This window comes from Ursus americanus, chromosome 27 (genome assembly GCF_024610735.1).
Source record: "Ursus americanus isolate L20-20 chromosome 27, mUrsAme1.1.p, whole genome shotgun sequence".
NCBI classification, from domain to species: domain Eukaryota; kingdom Metazoa; phylum Chordata; class Mammalia; order Carnivora; family Ursidae; genus Ursus; species Ursus americanus.
Genome location: NC_142153.1, coordinates 43,859,247 through 43,872,089, shown reverse-complemented (window position 1 = coordinate 43,872,089; position 12,843 = coordinate 43,859,247).

The window sequence follows — 12,843 nt, the reverse complement described above, 5'->3', positions numbered from 1 at the left end:
TTTTCCCCCAGTGGCTTAACACAAAAAAAATTATATGACCAGGCAACTTACCAGGGCAGCTGTGGTCCTTGTGATGGCTCAGCAATTCAGACTGCTTTAATCTTGTTGTCTACCAACTCCATACAAGACCTCCACATTCTTGGAGAAGACAAAAAGAAGATAATGGATTGTTAGAGGCTTTTTGTGGCTTCAGCCTGGAAACATCATTTTTGCTGCTGTCTCATTGGCTAGAAGTTTTCATGTAACTCTAAGAGTCTGGGAAGGTTAGTCTTCCACGTGTCCAGAAAGAAGAGAAGAACTAGATATTGGTGAACACTAAAATGGCAGCCACATGTATTATCCAATGAAGCTCAACAGACATCAGCATAATCCAAATGTCACATAGTCCAAATGAACATAACCACCCAGGTTTGCTGCCACCCAAACAAACTAACAAAGCCAAGCTCCTTCCACTGTAAAGTCCACTTCTTGTTCCCAGGAAGCATTTAAAGTTCCCAAGATGAATTTCCTCTCCCACAGAATATCTTCTCTTATGTTTATCTCTTATTCTGTGTTTTCGCCAGAGGAATGTTACTCAAGTCCTTGGGTAGTCTGAATTCCTTTTGCAGAAGTTGTAGCCTCAGGAACTGATGTATTCATCAACACCTCCAGAGGCGAATTACTTCAACTCTGAAACTTCCGTGCACGATTGTAAAGGTATCTAATGTTGTATGATGTGGTTGGCCTTGATACCATTAGTGCACATATTTCTGGGTTCCTTGACATGATTGCAGGACCGGTTCTTTCCCCCATAACCTTTAGGGTGACTGGCTACTTAGTCTTCAAAGGTAAATGACAAATTTCATGATACTTGGGGCAGATATTGGTGTCCAATGGATCCAATATTTATTTATTCTATTTCTAACACACTTTATTGTTTTCTGTAAGTACAAATTTCTTTTTTTAATAATAATTTTTTATTATGTTATGTTAGTCACCGTATAGTATATCCTTAGTTTTTGATGTAGCGTTCCATGATTCATTATTTGCGTATAACACCTAGTGCTCCATGCAATATGTGCCCTCCTTAATACCCATCACCGGCCTATCCCAATCCCCCACCCCCTCCCCTCTGAAGCCCTCAGTTTGTTTCCCAGAGTCCATAGTCTCTCATGGTTCATTCCCCCTTCTGTTTACCCCGTTCATTCTTTCCTTCCTTCTCCTACCGATCTCCCTGCTATTTCTTATGTTCCATATATGAGCGAAACCATATGATAATTGTCTTTCTCTGCTTGACTTATTTCACTTAGCATAATCTCCTCCAGTCCCATCCATGTTGCTGCAAATGTTGGGTAATCGTTCTTTCTGATGGCTGAGTAATATTCCATTGTATGTATGGACCATATCTTCTTAATCCAGTCATCTGTTGAAGGGCATCTCGGCTCCTTCCACAATTTAGCTATTGTGGACAATGCCGCTATGAACAATGGGGTGCATATGGCCCTTCTCTTCACTACGTCTGTATCTTTGGGACAAATACCCAGTAGTACAATTGCTGGATCATAGGGTAGCTCAATTTTTAACTTTTTAAGGGACCTCCACACTGTTTTCCAAAGTGGCTGTACCAACTTGCATTCTCACCAACAGTGTAAGAAGGATCCCCTTTCTCCATATCCTTGCCAACATTTGTTGTTTCTTGTCTTGTCAATTTTTGCCATTCTAACTGGTGTAAGGTGGTATCTCAAGGTGGTTTTGATTTGAATTTCCCTGATGGCTAATGATTTTGAACATTTTTTCATGTGTCTGTTAGCCATTTGTATGTCTTCATTGAAAAAGTGTCTGTTCATATCTTCTGCTCATTTTTTTATTTGATTATTTGTTTCTCTTGTATTGAGTTTGAGAAGTTCTTTGTAGATCTTGGATACCAGTCGTGGCTGATGTCGAAGAGGTTGCAGCCTATGTTCTCCTCTATGATTTTGATGGATTCCTGTCTCACATCAAGGTCTTTCATCCATTTGGAGTTTATCTTTGTGTTTGGTGTGAGAGAGTGGTCATGTTTCATTCTTTTGCATGTAGCTGTCCAATTTTCCCAGAACCATTTATTGAAAGAGACTGTCTTTTTTCCACTGGATGTTTTTTCCTGATTTGTCGAAGATCAGTTACCCATAGAGCCGAGGATCCATTTCTGGGTTTTCTATTCTGTTCCATTGGTCTATGTGTCTGTTTTTGTGCTGGTACCATGCTGTCTTTGTGATCACAGGTTTGTAGTATAGCTTCAAATCCAGCAACGTGATGCCCCCAGCTTTCTTTTTCCTTTTCAACATTTCTTTGGCAATTTGGGGTCTTTTCTGCTTTCACACCAATTTAAGGACTGTTTGTTCCAGATCTTTGAAAAATGTCATTGGTATTTTGATCGGGATGGCATTGAAAGTATAGATGGTTCTGGGTAGCATCGACATTTTAACTATGTTTATTCTTCCATCCATGATCATGGAATGTTTTTCCAACTTGTTGTGTCTTCTTCAGTGTCTTTCAACAATGATCTGTAGTTTTTAGAATATAAATCCTTTACCTCTCTGGTTAAGTTAATTCCGAGATATCATATGATTTTTGGTGTTTTTGTAAATGGAATTGATTCCCTAATTTCTCCTTCTTCAGTGTCATTGTTTATGCATAGAAATGCAACTGATTTCTGTTTCCTTTGCCACATTAGGGAAGTTCTCAGCTATAATTTGTTTAAATATCTCTTCTAGACCTCTCTCTCTTTCTCCACCCCCTCAGGAATGCTGATGATTCTGACATTGGAACGTTTCGTTGAGTCAGTAATCTCTCATAATCTACATTCTTGAGATTAGATTTTTTTGAGCCAAGTTTCCATTTTTACCTTCTCTTCTACCATCCCATCCTCCAAATCACTAATTCGTTCTTCTGCCTCATTTACCCTCGCCATCAGAGCATCTAGTTTAGACTGCATTTGATTCATAGCATTTTTAATTTCTGCCAAATTCACTCTCATTTCCACCCTTAGAGATTCTATATTCTCATTAATATTTTCGTTAATATTTTTTTCAAGCCTACACATCATCTTGACCATACTCTGAACTCCATTTCTGACAATTTGGATATATCCATAACCATTAGTTCTGTGGCAGAGGCCACAGACTCTGTTTCTTTTCTTCGTTGGGGGGGATATCTCCTCCTCATCATTCTGATGAGGAGAGGTTGCAGGTATGTACGGAGCCAAATTATTGACCAGGACCCAAGCAGTGTGCACTTGTTTTATAGGGACCTTGGGGATGTGGGCTTCTTGATTTTCAGCCTGCCTTCTGGGGGGAGGGGCCTGCCACGCTGATACTCAGGCAACTCTGTTTGAGTAGAGCTGTCCTGTCCCCTGCGAGGGGGGATGGGGATGGGCACAATATGAACTGGTATTTCTGGGCTTTTGTTCTCTGGTCACTTTCCCTGGTGGTTTTCTGTGACTCTTCTGAGAGTCAGAGCAGCAGTGGCTGTATCCTAGCCTCTGTCTCAGAACAGAGAGATCACAGTCTGCTCTCCACTGAACTCTCCTGGCCACTTAACTCTGTTTCCATCAGTGCTGCTAAAAACTCCGCAGCGTCCTGGGATGTGCGCCCCACAGCTACTCTCCCAGCCCTCGCTTCCAGGGCCTGTACATCTCTGTCCTTTGTGCTTCTAACACCGCCAGCCACCCCTGGTTCCCACGCGTGCTCCTGAGCTCCCTGTTTCAGTCCGGTCTCAGTGAGCACTCTGGAGCTCCGGTTTTCAGTCTGGTCGCACGCACATTCCCAGGCTCACGGTCTCAGTCTACTCTCTCATGGGTGCCGGTCCGCGAGTCCGCCCGCTTCCCAGTGCAGGTGGCTACTGCTTCCCGACACCCAAGCCTGGTGGCTCCCTCCCTCTTCCATTTATCTTCCGATATCTGTGCACAGATTCACGGCTCCCTGCTTCGTACCTCAATACTCAGCACTGGAGATGTTCGTTTGTAGAGAACCACATGTATCTTCCTATGTCTCGGGCTGATTTCATGGGTGTTCAGGATGATCTGGTAGATATCCAGCTCGATCCAGGGGACCAGCTGAAAAAAGGTCCCCTACTCCTCCACCATCTTTTTCCGAACCTAAAATTTGTATTTAAATACTTTCTTGGGTCTAGGGGATAATTCAAGGTGCTTTTCTGTAACAATCTTCTTTTCGGCTGTTAATGACAGAGTCCCAGAATTGTCCTGAAATCCTTCTCCACATCTGAACCATGCTTCAGAGAGGAAAGCAGCGGCCCCCACTGCCCTGAGATCTGCTCTTCCAAACTTCAGTGAACTCCATCTTGGAAAGGATAGATATTCTACATCCCAATTTCTTTTTCTCTTCCAGCCACTACAGCTACTGCTGCGGGGCATCTCTCTCTGTCTTCTATCATATTCCTTCTTTCTGAAGAACTCTTAATATTTCTTATGTGCCAGGGTGCCTGGATGGTGCAGTCAATTAAGTATCCAATTCTTGGTTTTGGCTCAGGTTGTGATCTCAGGGTCATGAGATCGAGCCCCGCATGAAGCTCCATGCTCAGCACAGAGTCTCCTTGGGATTCTCTCTCTGTCCCTCCCACTTGTGCTCTCTCTCTCATAAATACATACGTACATACATACATATTTTTAAAATATTTCTTATAGTGCAAATTCACTGGCAAGGATTTCTCTCAGTTTGTACTTGTCTGAGAAAGTCTTTATTTCTCCTTCATTTTTTGAAAGACATCTTTACGGAGAATACAGCAGTGGGTTGATAGTTTTTTCTTTCAGCACTTTTTTTTTAAAAAGATTTTATTTATTTATTTGAGAGAGAGAGAAAAAGCATGAGATGGGAAAGGGTCAGAGGGAAAAGCATACTACCCGCTGAGTGGGGAGCCTGATGTAGGGCTCGATCCCAGGACTCCAGGATCATGACCTGGGCTGAAGGCAGTCACTTAACCAACTGAGCCACCTAGGTTCCCCTCTTTCAGCACTTTTAAGTAACACCCCCTTGTATTCTGTGTTGCATGTTTTCTGATGAGAAGTCTACTGTAATTTTTTTCTTACTATCAAGAACTGTGAAGGATCTAGGATATTACACTATTTGCAGGCTAAAAGTTTAGCCTGCTACAGGTTCATAGAGGCTAACAGAAGATAGAAGACTCCTGAATGAAAAACAAAGAATTTTATTACTCATGGCACAGAAAGCATCATGAATACCAGCATATTTACATGTGTTCCACTTGCACCCAAGTCCTACAAGGATGAAGCAAATGGTCTCAGAGGGACCCCAAGGGAGGAACCCTGAGCTTAGGGGAACCAAATCTTTTATAATGAGGAATAAGCATGTCTGCCCTTCGTTTTGAAGAAAGACACTGTATCTTCTATGACTGTAAGCAAACCTGCTCTTTTCTCTGGCAAGAGACAGAATTTCCATCTTGTTAAGCTGTTTTATACACAATTATACTTGTATAGGTAGTTTATAACAATAGGCAATTAGTGTCTCCCTTGTGAGACATTCAGAAACATTGACAGACCCATGGAGAGTTGTCTCCCAATAGAAAGTATTTCTCCTTTTTCCCCCTTGTCTTCAGGATTTCCAATTTGTGTTTTGTTTTCAGCAGTTTGAATATGAGGCGCCTAGGCATGCATGTGTTTGTGCATACACATGTGTGTATTCTGTTGTTTATTCCTGCTTAGTGTTCTTTGAGCTCTTGGATCTGAGGTTTGGGGTCTGTCACTGATTTTGTGACACTCTTGGTTATTATTTCTTCAAATATTTTTCCTGTCCTGGTTTTTCTTTCTTTTCTTCTGGGATTCCGATGGTATATACATTAGATTATTTGATATTATCCCACAGTTCCCAGATGCTCTGTTCTTCCTCTCCCAGTCCCCATTCTTTTTTCCTTTGTGCTTTAGCCTAGGTAGTTTCTATTGACCTATCCTTACATTCATGATCCTTTTCCTTTTGTTAAGTTGTTGATGAGGCTGTACAACACATTTTTCATCTTTATTACTGTGTTTTTCATTTCTAGGATTTGAATCTGATTGCTTCCCCCCTTTCCTGGAATATACTGAGATATAACTGACATATAATATTGTGTAAGTTTAAGGTGTAAAATGTGATGATTGGATACATGTATATATTATGAAATGGTTACCATAGTAGGGCTAGTTAACACCTTTATCATCTCACGTAGTTACCATTTGTGTGTGGGGGGGGGTAAGAATATTTAAGATCTATTCTCTTAGACACTTCAAGCACATAATATAGTATTGTTAAGTAAGTCACCATGCTGTACATTAGATTCCCCAGAACTTATTCATCCTATAACTGGAAGTTTATACCTTTGACCAATACCTCCCCATTTTCCTTGCTCTTTAGCCCTTAGTAACCATCATTCTACTCTTTTTCTGTAAGTTTGGCTTTTTGGCACATACAAGTGATATTACACAGTATTTTCTTTCTTTGATTCCTTATTTTACCTAGCATAATGCCCTCAAAATTCATCCATGTTTCAACACTCACACACACACACCATATATACATGTACATATTTGTATCTACTCAAAAGATGGAACTCTGTCCAATAAACTTTTTAAGTAATTTCTTTCACTACCTCAGAGATATCATATGTAAATGCCTTTATATATAATGCCATATGTAAATTACCTTTGGAGCTGTTATAGGTTGAATTATATACTCCAATAATTCACATGTTAAAAATCTTAACCTCTACTACCTCAGAATACGACTGTATTTAGAGACAGTGACTGTATTTGAAGACATAAGACAGAGATGCTTAATGCTCTTTAAAAAGGTAATCAAGTTAAAATGAGATTTTTAGGGTGGGCCCTACTACAATATGACTACTGTCCACTTATAAAAGGAAGATTTGAGCAAAGACAGGCACAGAGGAAAAATAATGTAAAGACGCAGGGAGGACACAGTCATCTATAAGCCACCTAGAAGCCTGGCTCAGAAGGAAAGAATCTTGCTGATACCTTGATCTTGGACTTCTAAAGCTCCAGAACTGTGAGACATGGGTTTAAACCACCCAGTTTGTGGTACTTTTTTTACAGCACCCCTAGAAAACTAATGTAGGATCTGTAGGCCTAGACTTCACTCAGTTACTAGTGCTGCACAACAAATTACCTCATAACTTTGAGGCTTAGAATAACCATTTCATTATGTTTATTGATTATTTAGGTCAGACATTCAGACTGGACAGTGAGGATGACTTGTCTTTCTTCCATGACATCTGGATCTTTAGCTGGAAAGACTAAAAAAAAAAAAAGGTGGGTAGAATCATCCGAAGACTTCTTCATTCACATGTCTGATTTGGGGTGGGACAATGCAAAGACTGGAGCTACTGAGCAGAGCTCCTACAACTGGCCTTTCCATGTAGCTGGGTTTCCTCCTACTTGTGGCCTTTCTATAACAGCTTGATGGCTTTAGAATAGTTATCCGTCTTACATGGTGGCTCAGGACTTCAAGCATGAATGTTCCAGTGAATGAGAAGTTGCATTATCCTTTATGATCCATCTTGAGAGTCAGCTGGAGTCACTTCTGTCATACTCCTTTGGTCTAAGTGGTCACAAACCTGTCCAGAATCAAGGTTGAATGGGAAGGGGGACCATGTCAGCAATGTTTTAAAACCTTCACAATTTCCTCTGGAGGACAGGTGTGTTTAGTCCCAAACATGTTATTCTTAAATACTAGTCTTTGTAAGCCTTAGTGCACATGAGATTACAGAAATAGGGTAAGGTCAGATTAAATAATGTTTAAAAGCCAAGTGGAGAAAGCCAGAAGTGATTAGGTAAGAACACAGAGATTGATTTATCTTTTAAGAGTTAATATGTGAAACGTGATGAATGGAACATTTTATCTCATTTTTAAGAAGAAGATCAACTACACCAGTCAAAGTTATTCTCTGAGAGTGTTAATGTGGGAGAGCTTTCAGATCAGAAGGTTAATCAAAGCCTCATGTCCTAATCTAAGTGAGAGTCAGAAGCTCGCTTGACAGAAGCAGAAATACTGAAACTCAACTGTCAAAAATACGGTTACAACTGGCAGTTTTCTATGAAAGTCAATGCTGGACCGATGCTGCCTTTTCTCCCTGATGAGAATGAATATGTGATATAGCCAACATGAAAAAAGGACTCCTGATGTACCTGTAAATCAACCGGACACCTGGGCAGGGTGCTATGCTAGATGTTATGGGAGATACTGAGATATGTTAAGATGTCTATTCTTTTGTTAAAGAAGTTATAATTTAGGGGCACCTAGGTGGTTCTGTCAGTTAAGCATTTGATTCTTGATTTTGGCTCAGGTCACGATCTCAGGGATCATGTGAGATTGAGCCCTGCTTCAGGCTCTGCACTTAGCAGTGGAGTCTGCTTGAGATTCTTTCTCTTCCTTTCCCTCTGTTCCTCCTCCCCAAGCTCACGCTCTCTCCCTCTAAAATAAATAAATAAATCTTTGGGGGCACCTGGGTGGCTCAGTTGGTTAAGCATCTGCCTTTTGCTCAGGTCATGATCCCAGGTCCTGGAATCGAGCCCCATGTCGAGCTTTTTGCTCGCCAGGAAGCCTGGAGCCTGCTTCTCCCTCTGCCTGCCACTCCCCCTGTTTGTGCTCTCTCTCTCTCTGTCAAATAAATAAAATCTTTAAAAAATAAAAAAATAAATCTTTAGAAAACGAAGTCATAATTTAGTTAGAATGACCCCCATAACAAGCTGAAATAACGGAAGTACAGAAAGTTAAGTATCTTAACAAATAAAGGCTAGAGCTAGGCTCAGATTCTTCTGTTTATTCTAAGCAAGAGCTCTTTCTATTCTCAATAGTGCTTTTTAATGAGAAATCAAATGTTACATTGGATTTTTCTTTGAAAAACAAGAATCAATTTGATCAATGACTTTTGATCGTAAAACCAGGAGGCAGGTACAAGGAAGACGAGTTTTCATGTTAGGGCATCTGTCTGAAGTTGGAGTGTACCAAGCCTGATTTTGAGTGAGTATAGTGTGAGAGTTTCTGACCTTCGGGAAAAGGATTCCAGGTATGCCAGAGATGCTTAATGCTCTCTGAATATCCATTTGCTCACTCATGGTTCACAGCTTCTATTCTAATTAGGTTGGAGCCATGCCATTTTTACAGGCTGAGGCTGAACGTAAAGTCATTTATGTGAATTCCGGGATGGCGCATAGGCTAAGTTCATGTTTGCTCTACCCCTGTCCTGGTAGTGAGGCCACATGTTGAGATGTGAGTATCCATCACCTGACTTCCTGAATGACTATGTCAAGCAGAGCCCCCACTGACCTATATTGAACTTGAGTGAGAAATACATCTTTATTGTGTTAAGCCCCTGAGATTTCAGGGGTTAATTTGCTGTTATGAGAAAACATCATGACTAATTACACCAAAGAATTCTATGAAAGGTCTGAGAAGCAAAACTGGGGTTGAGAATAAGTGGAGAGCAGTAACTATATATCCCTCTCCAAATAAATTTAAAAAATATTTCAAATTATACTTTATTATAAGATAATATAAAATGGTATGCAGTTAACAGTTAATCAATATGATATATATTGCAAGTTAATCAATATGATATATTTCAAACAAAGAACTTGGTTTTTATAGGTAAATCACAGGGAAATGTCTGGTTCTCATGCTTCAGCACATCCCTCCAATTTTCTCTTTTCCCTGCAAAGTAGAGATCTTGGGGCTTTTGCTGTATAACCTAAGGCATAATTACCCAGCTGGTGTGAACCCCCTGAATTGCAGGAACATGCAGAGGAGAGGTTAATCAGCTCTAAAGAGCATGCCTTGTTAATTCAACCTAATTTTTAGGGAGGGAGAATTCACAATTTCAAAAAAATATTTAAAAATGATTCATGCAGTTCTGCTTTTTAGAATTTCTTTCCCAGACTATTTCCACATTTCTACTATCAATACAAGTTTAGTGTGTTTAAAAATAAGTGAAGGAAGAAGGATAACTTTCTTTCCTACTGAAGGATAGTCAAAAGTCCAATTCCCTGCCTTTCTATTTTACCAAGAGAGAATACAAGACACAAATGTATTCCAACTTTGCAAATTTGCTGTACAGTGTAATTTGATGTTTGAAAGATCTTCCTTGGGATCCCATCCAAAGGGTTGAGTGACTAGTTTATTAAAAGGGCCTCTTTTCTAAGGTGATATTTTGAATGGATCTTGGGGACACTGGGGCATCGTAAGTCTCTTTATAGAAGTGCTGGATTGGCACACCCATATTTTCCCACTTCTAGGGATTACCAGAAGCTTGAAAACAAGTCTTTGTCTAATGTAGACAGGTATACAAATGCATATGCCATTAAGTTATAAGTGATGTAGGAATGTTGCCTGGCTGATTACAAACTTCTCCAGCAGGACTGACTTCTGGATTTATAATTTGAATATATGTTAACTGCAGCAGATAAAAGGAAAGTTTAGATTTGTGTTTATGTATTACTCTCTGTGGTGGAATATTTCTTTTTAACATATGTTTGGTTAGTACTTGAAAATGTTGGGTTTGTACAGTGCTATAGTGACAAGTCAATACTCCTAAAAATATTATATTACCATTTGCTCAAAAAGCACATGGACACAAGATGCTACAAAAAATTTTGTCAGTTTTTGAAAGGTGATGTATCTTCACTCATAATTATATGCATATGCAGGTATGACACCAAGGATGAAATGGTAATAATTTTTCTTTTCTAATGCAAATGCCTGGTGCTGCTTCTGTGGCATTGGCAAGTAAATAAATCAGCACTAGCAAATCCAGAATCATTCTCCAGGCAGGGATTCTACTAAACTAATCACCTGAGAAAACAAGCAAACACACCACAAAGGGTTAGGGGGAAGCCTGTGAAATCTGAGGGAGTAGGGATTTCTTGATGGGATGCAGGGAAGGAGGCAGAATCGACACATGATAGGTCACCCATTATTAAATCTGGAAGACAGATCAAAGTTCCTTTCCAGCCTAATTAGATCAAACAAGGTGCTATTTGCTATTTGTATTCATTTCTGAAAGACAACTAAGTTTACAGTGAAATATATTTGTAATATATTCTGGGAGACAGGATGCTTCAGATGCTGAATGTTGGCAAGGATGAAATTGTGGTAATATTATATTATAGATCTTAGGCAGGGCTTTTTAATTCTATGATGAACTCAGGAAAGAATAAAATGAGGCTGCCTTCTATAAGGCATGATGTGGCTGGGTGAACAGTACTTGAACATTCCCAAGATGGGGGATACAGAGCCCAGAATAAGCTGGGAAATGGGGCATTTCTATGGTTAAACATCATCTCTTTCTCAGTTGTGCCAATGGCAATTCCTTCAGACCTCCTGGTTTTAGTTAGTTAGTTAGTTTTACATTAATGTGCTCAGCAGCAGTTTTGGGTAATGTATTCACATTCTCTACACAGAATGTAAATCCTGCAGATTTTTAAAAATTGTGTTTAAGACTATAGGATTATTTCTATCCAGATTTTTAAAAATCTCTCTTATGATGTTCATTTAAAGCATTTCCTCAGCTGATGTCTGATTTTTATATTACCTTTTGTGATTTGAGGGATGGCTTGATCTTCTGACCTCGTATTATAAGTCAGCTTGTCCAGCAGTGTATACTCTAGAAAGATTGGGCTATGCTTGGGTCAGAGCAGCATCATGATGTCTTTTGGAACCCACTGGGGTAGGATTCTAGTCTTGGCTTTTCTTGGGACAAAAAGACTGGACCAAGGTTTCTTGTATCTAAAATAAGGAAACTGAAGTAGGTGTTCATGAAATTTCTTTTACCTCCTTTAATCATGCTGGGATCATGGAAGTGGCCTCCTATTTATTTCTCCCTATTTCCTAAACACTTAGAAAAGGTTTACATAATAGTGGTTTTAAAAGTATAGGACTAGAAGGGACCCTGAGAAGAATCTAGTCCCCTTTCCCAGCTGGATTTAAGCACTTAAAATAGATGACGTTTTGACCACGTTTAAAGGTAACTGGGGAGATAGAAATTAATGAACATTTGTTGAACGTTTATCACACTAATTTGATCCTCAGAACAACACTGGCAGAGGGTTGTTACTGCTCTCTTTGGCAGCCAAGAATCTTGGACTTGGAGCTACACAAGGTTGTTTCATGGGCAAGAGACAGAACTGGGGTTTGTACCCAGCTCTGTCAATTTCCAGGGTCAGAGCTCTTTGCCCTAAACAGCCCTTTAAAAAAATACTAATTGAAATAAGTTCTTCTCAGTACCAAAAATTTGCTAGTACAAACACTTCATTTAAATGACTATGAAGTGAGAAAGGTGTGGGACTAATACTGTTCCCATTGTATAGATGTGGAGACTGAGGCTTGGAAAGTTTATGATTTATCCCAGGTTATGTGTATGTCAGTAGCAGCATCAAGGGTGAAGCTCTAGATATTTCCTCCTTGACTTTCCTTTCTCTATCGAATGTAGAAACATTTCCTTGAGAGAGAGTCTAAAGCAGAGGTGAGATCATGTCTTTGGAGCCTGAGCTGGGAGGGTGGAGTGGTAAATGCTAGCTGTCATTTCTATATATGTGCTTTGAAACTGTTCTCTCAGTTCTGAGATGTGTGTAGCAATGTGCATCTCACAGTATTGCTGTGAGGTTACATGAGATCATACTTGGGCAGAGAAGGGGCTCGGTTAACGTTCTTCCCCTCATCTTCCAAATGTGCTCAGTTTGGATGAAAACAGACATAGTGGCTCATCTTTATAGTGATGTTATTATGGCAGGAAATTGGATATACTGATTTTTCAGTTTATCGAATATAGAAGGTCTTCACAGGGCAGTTCGGTTGTCCAGGACAC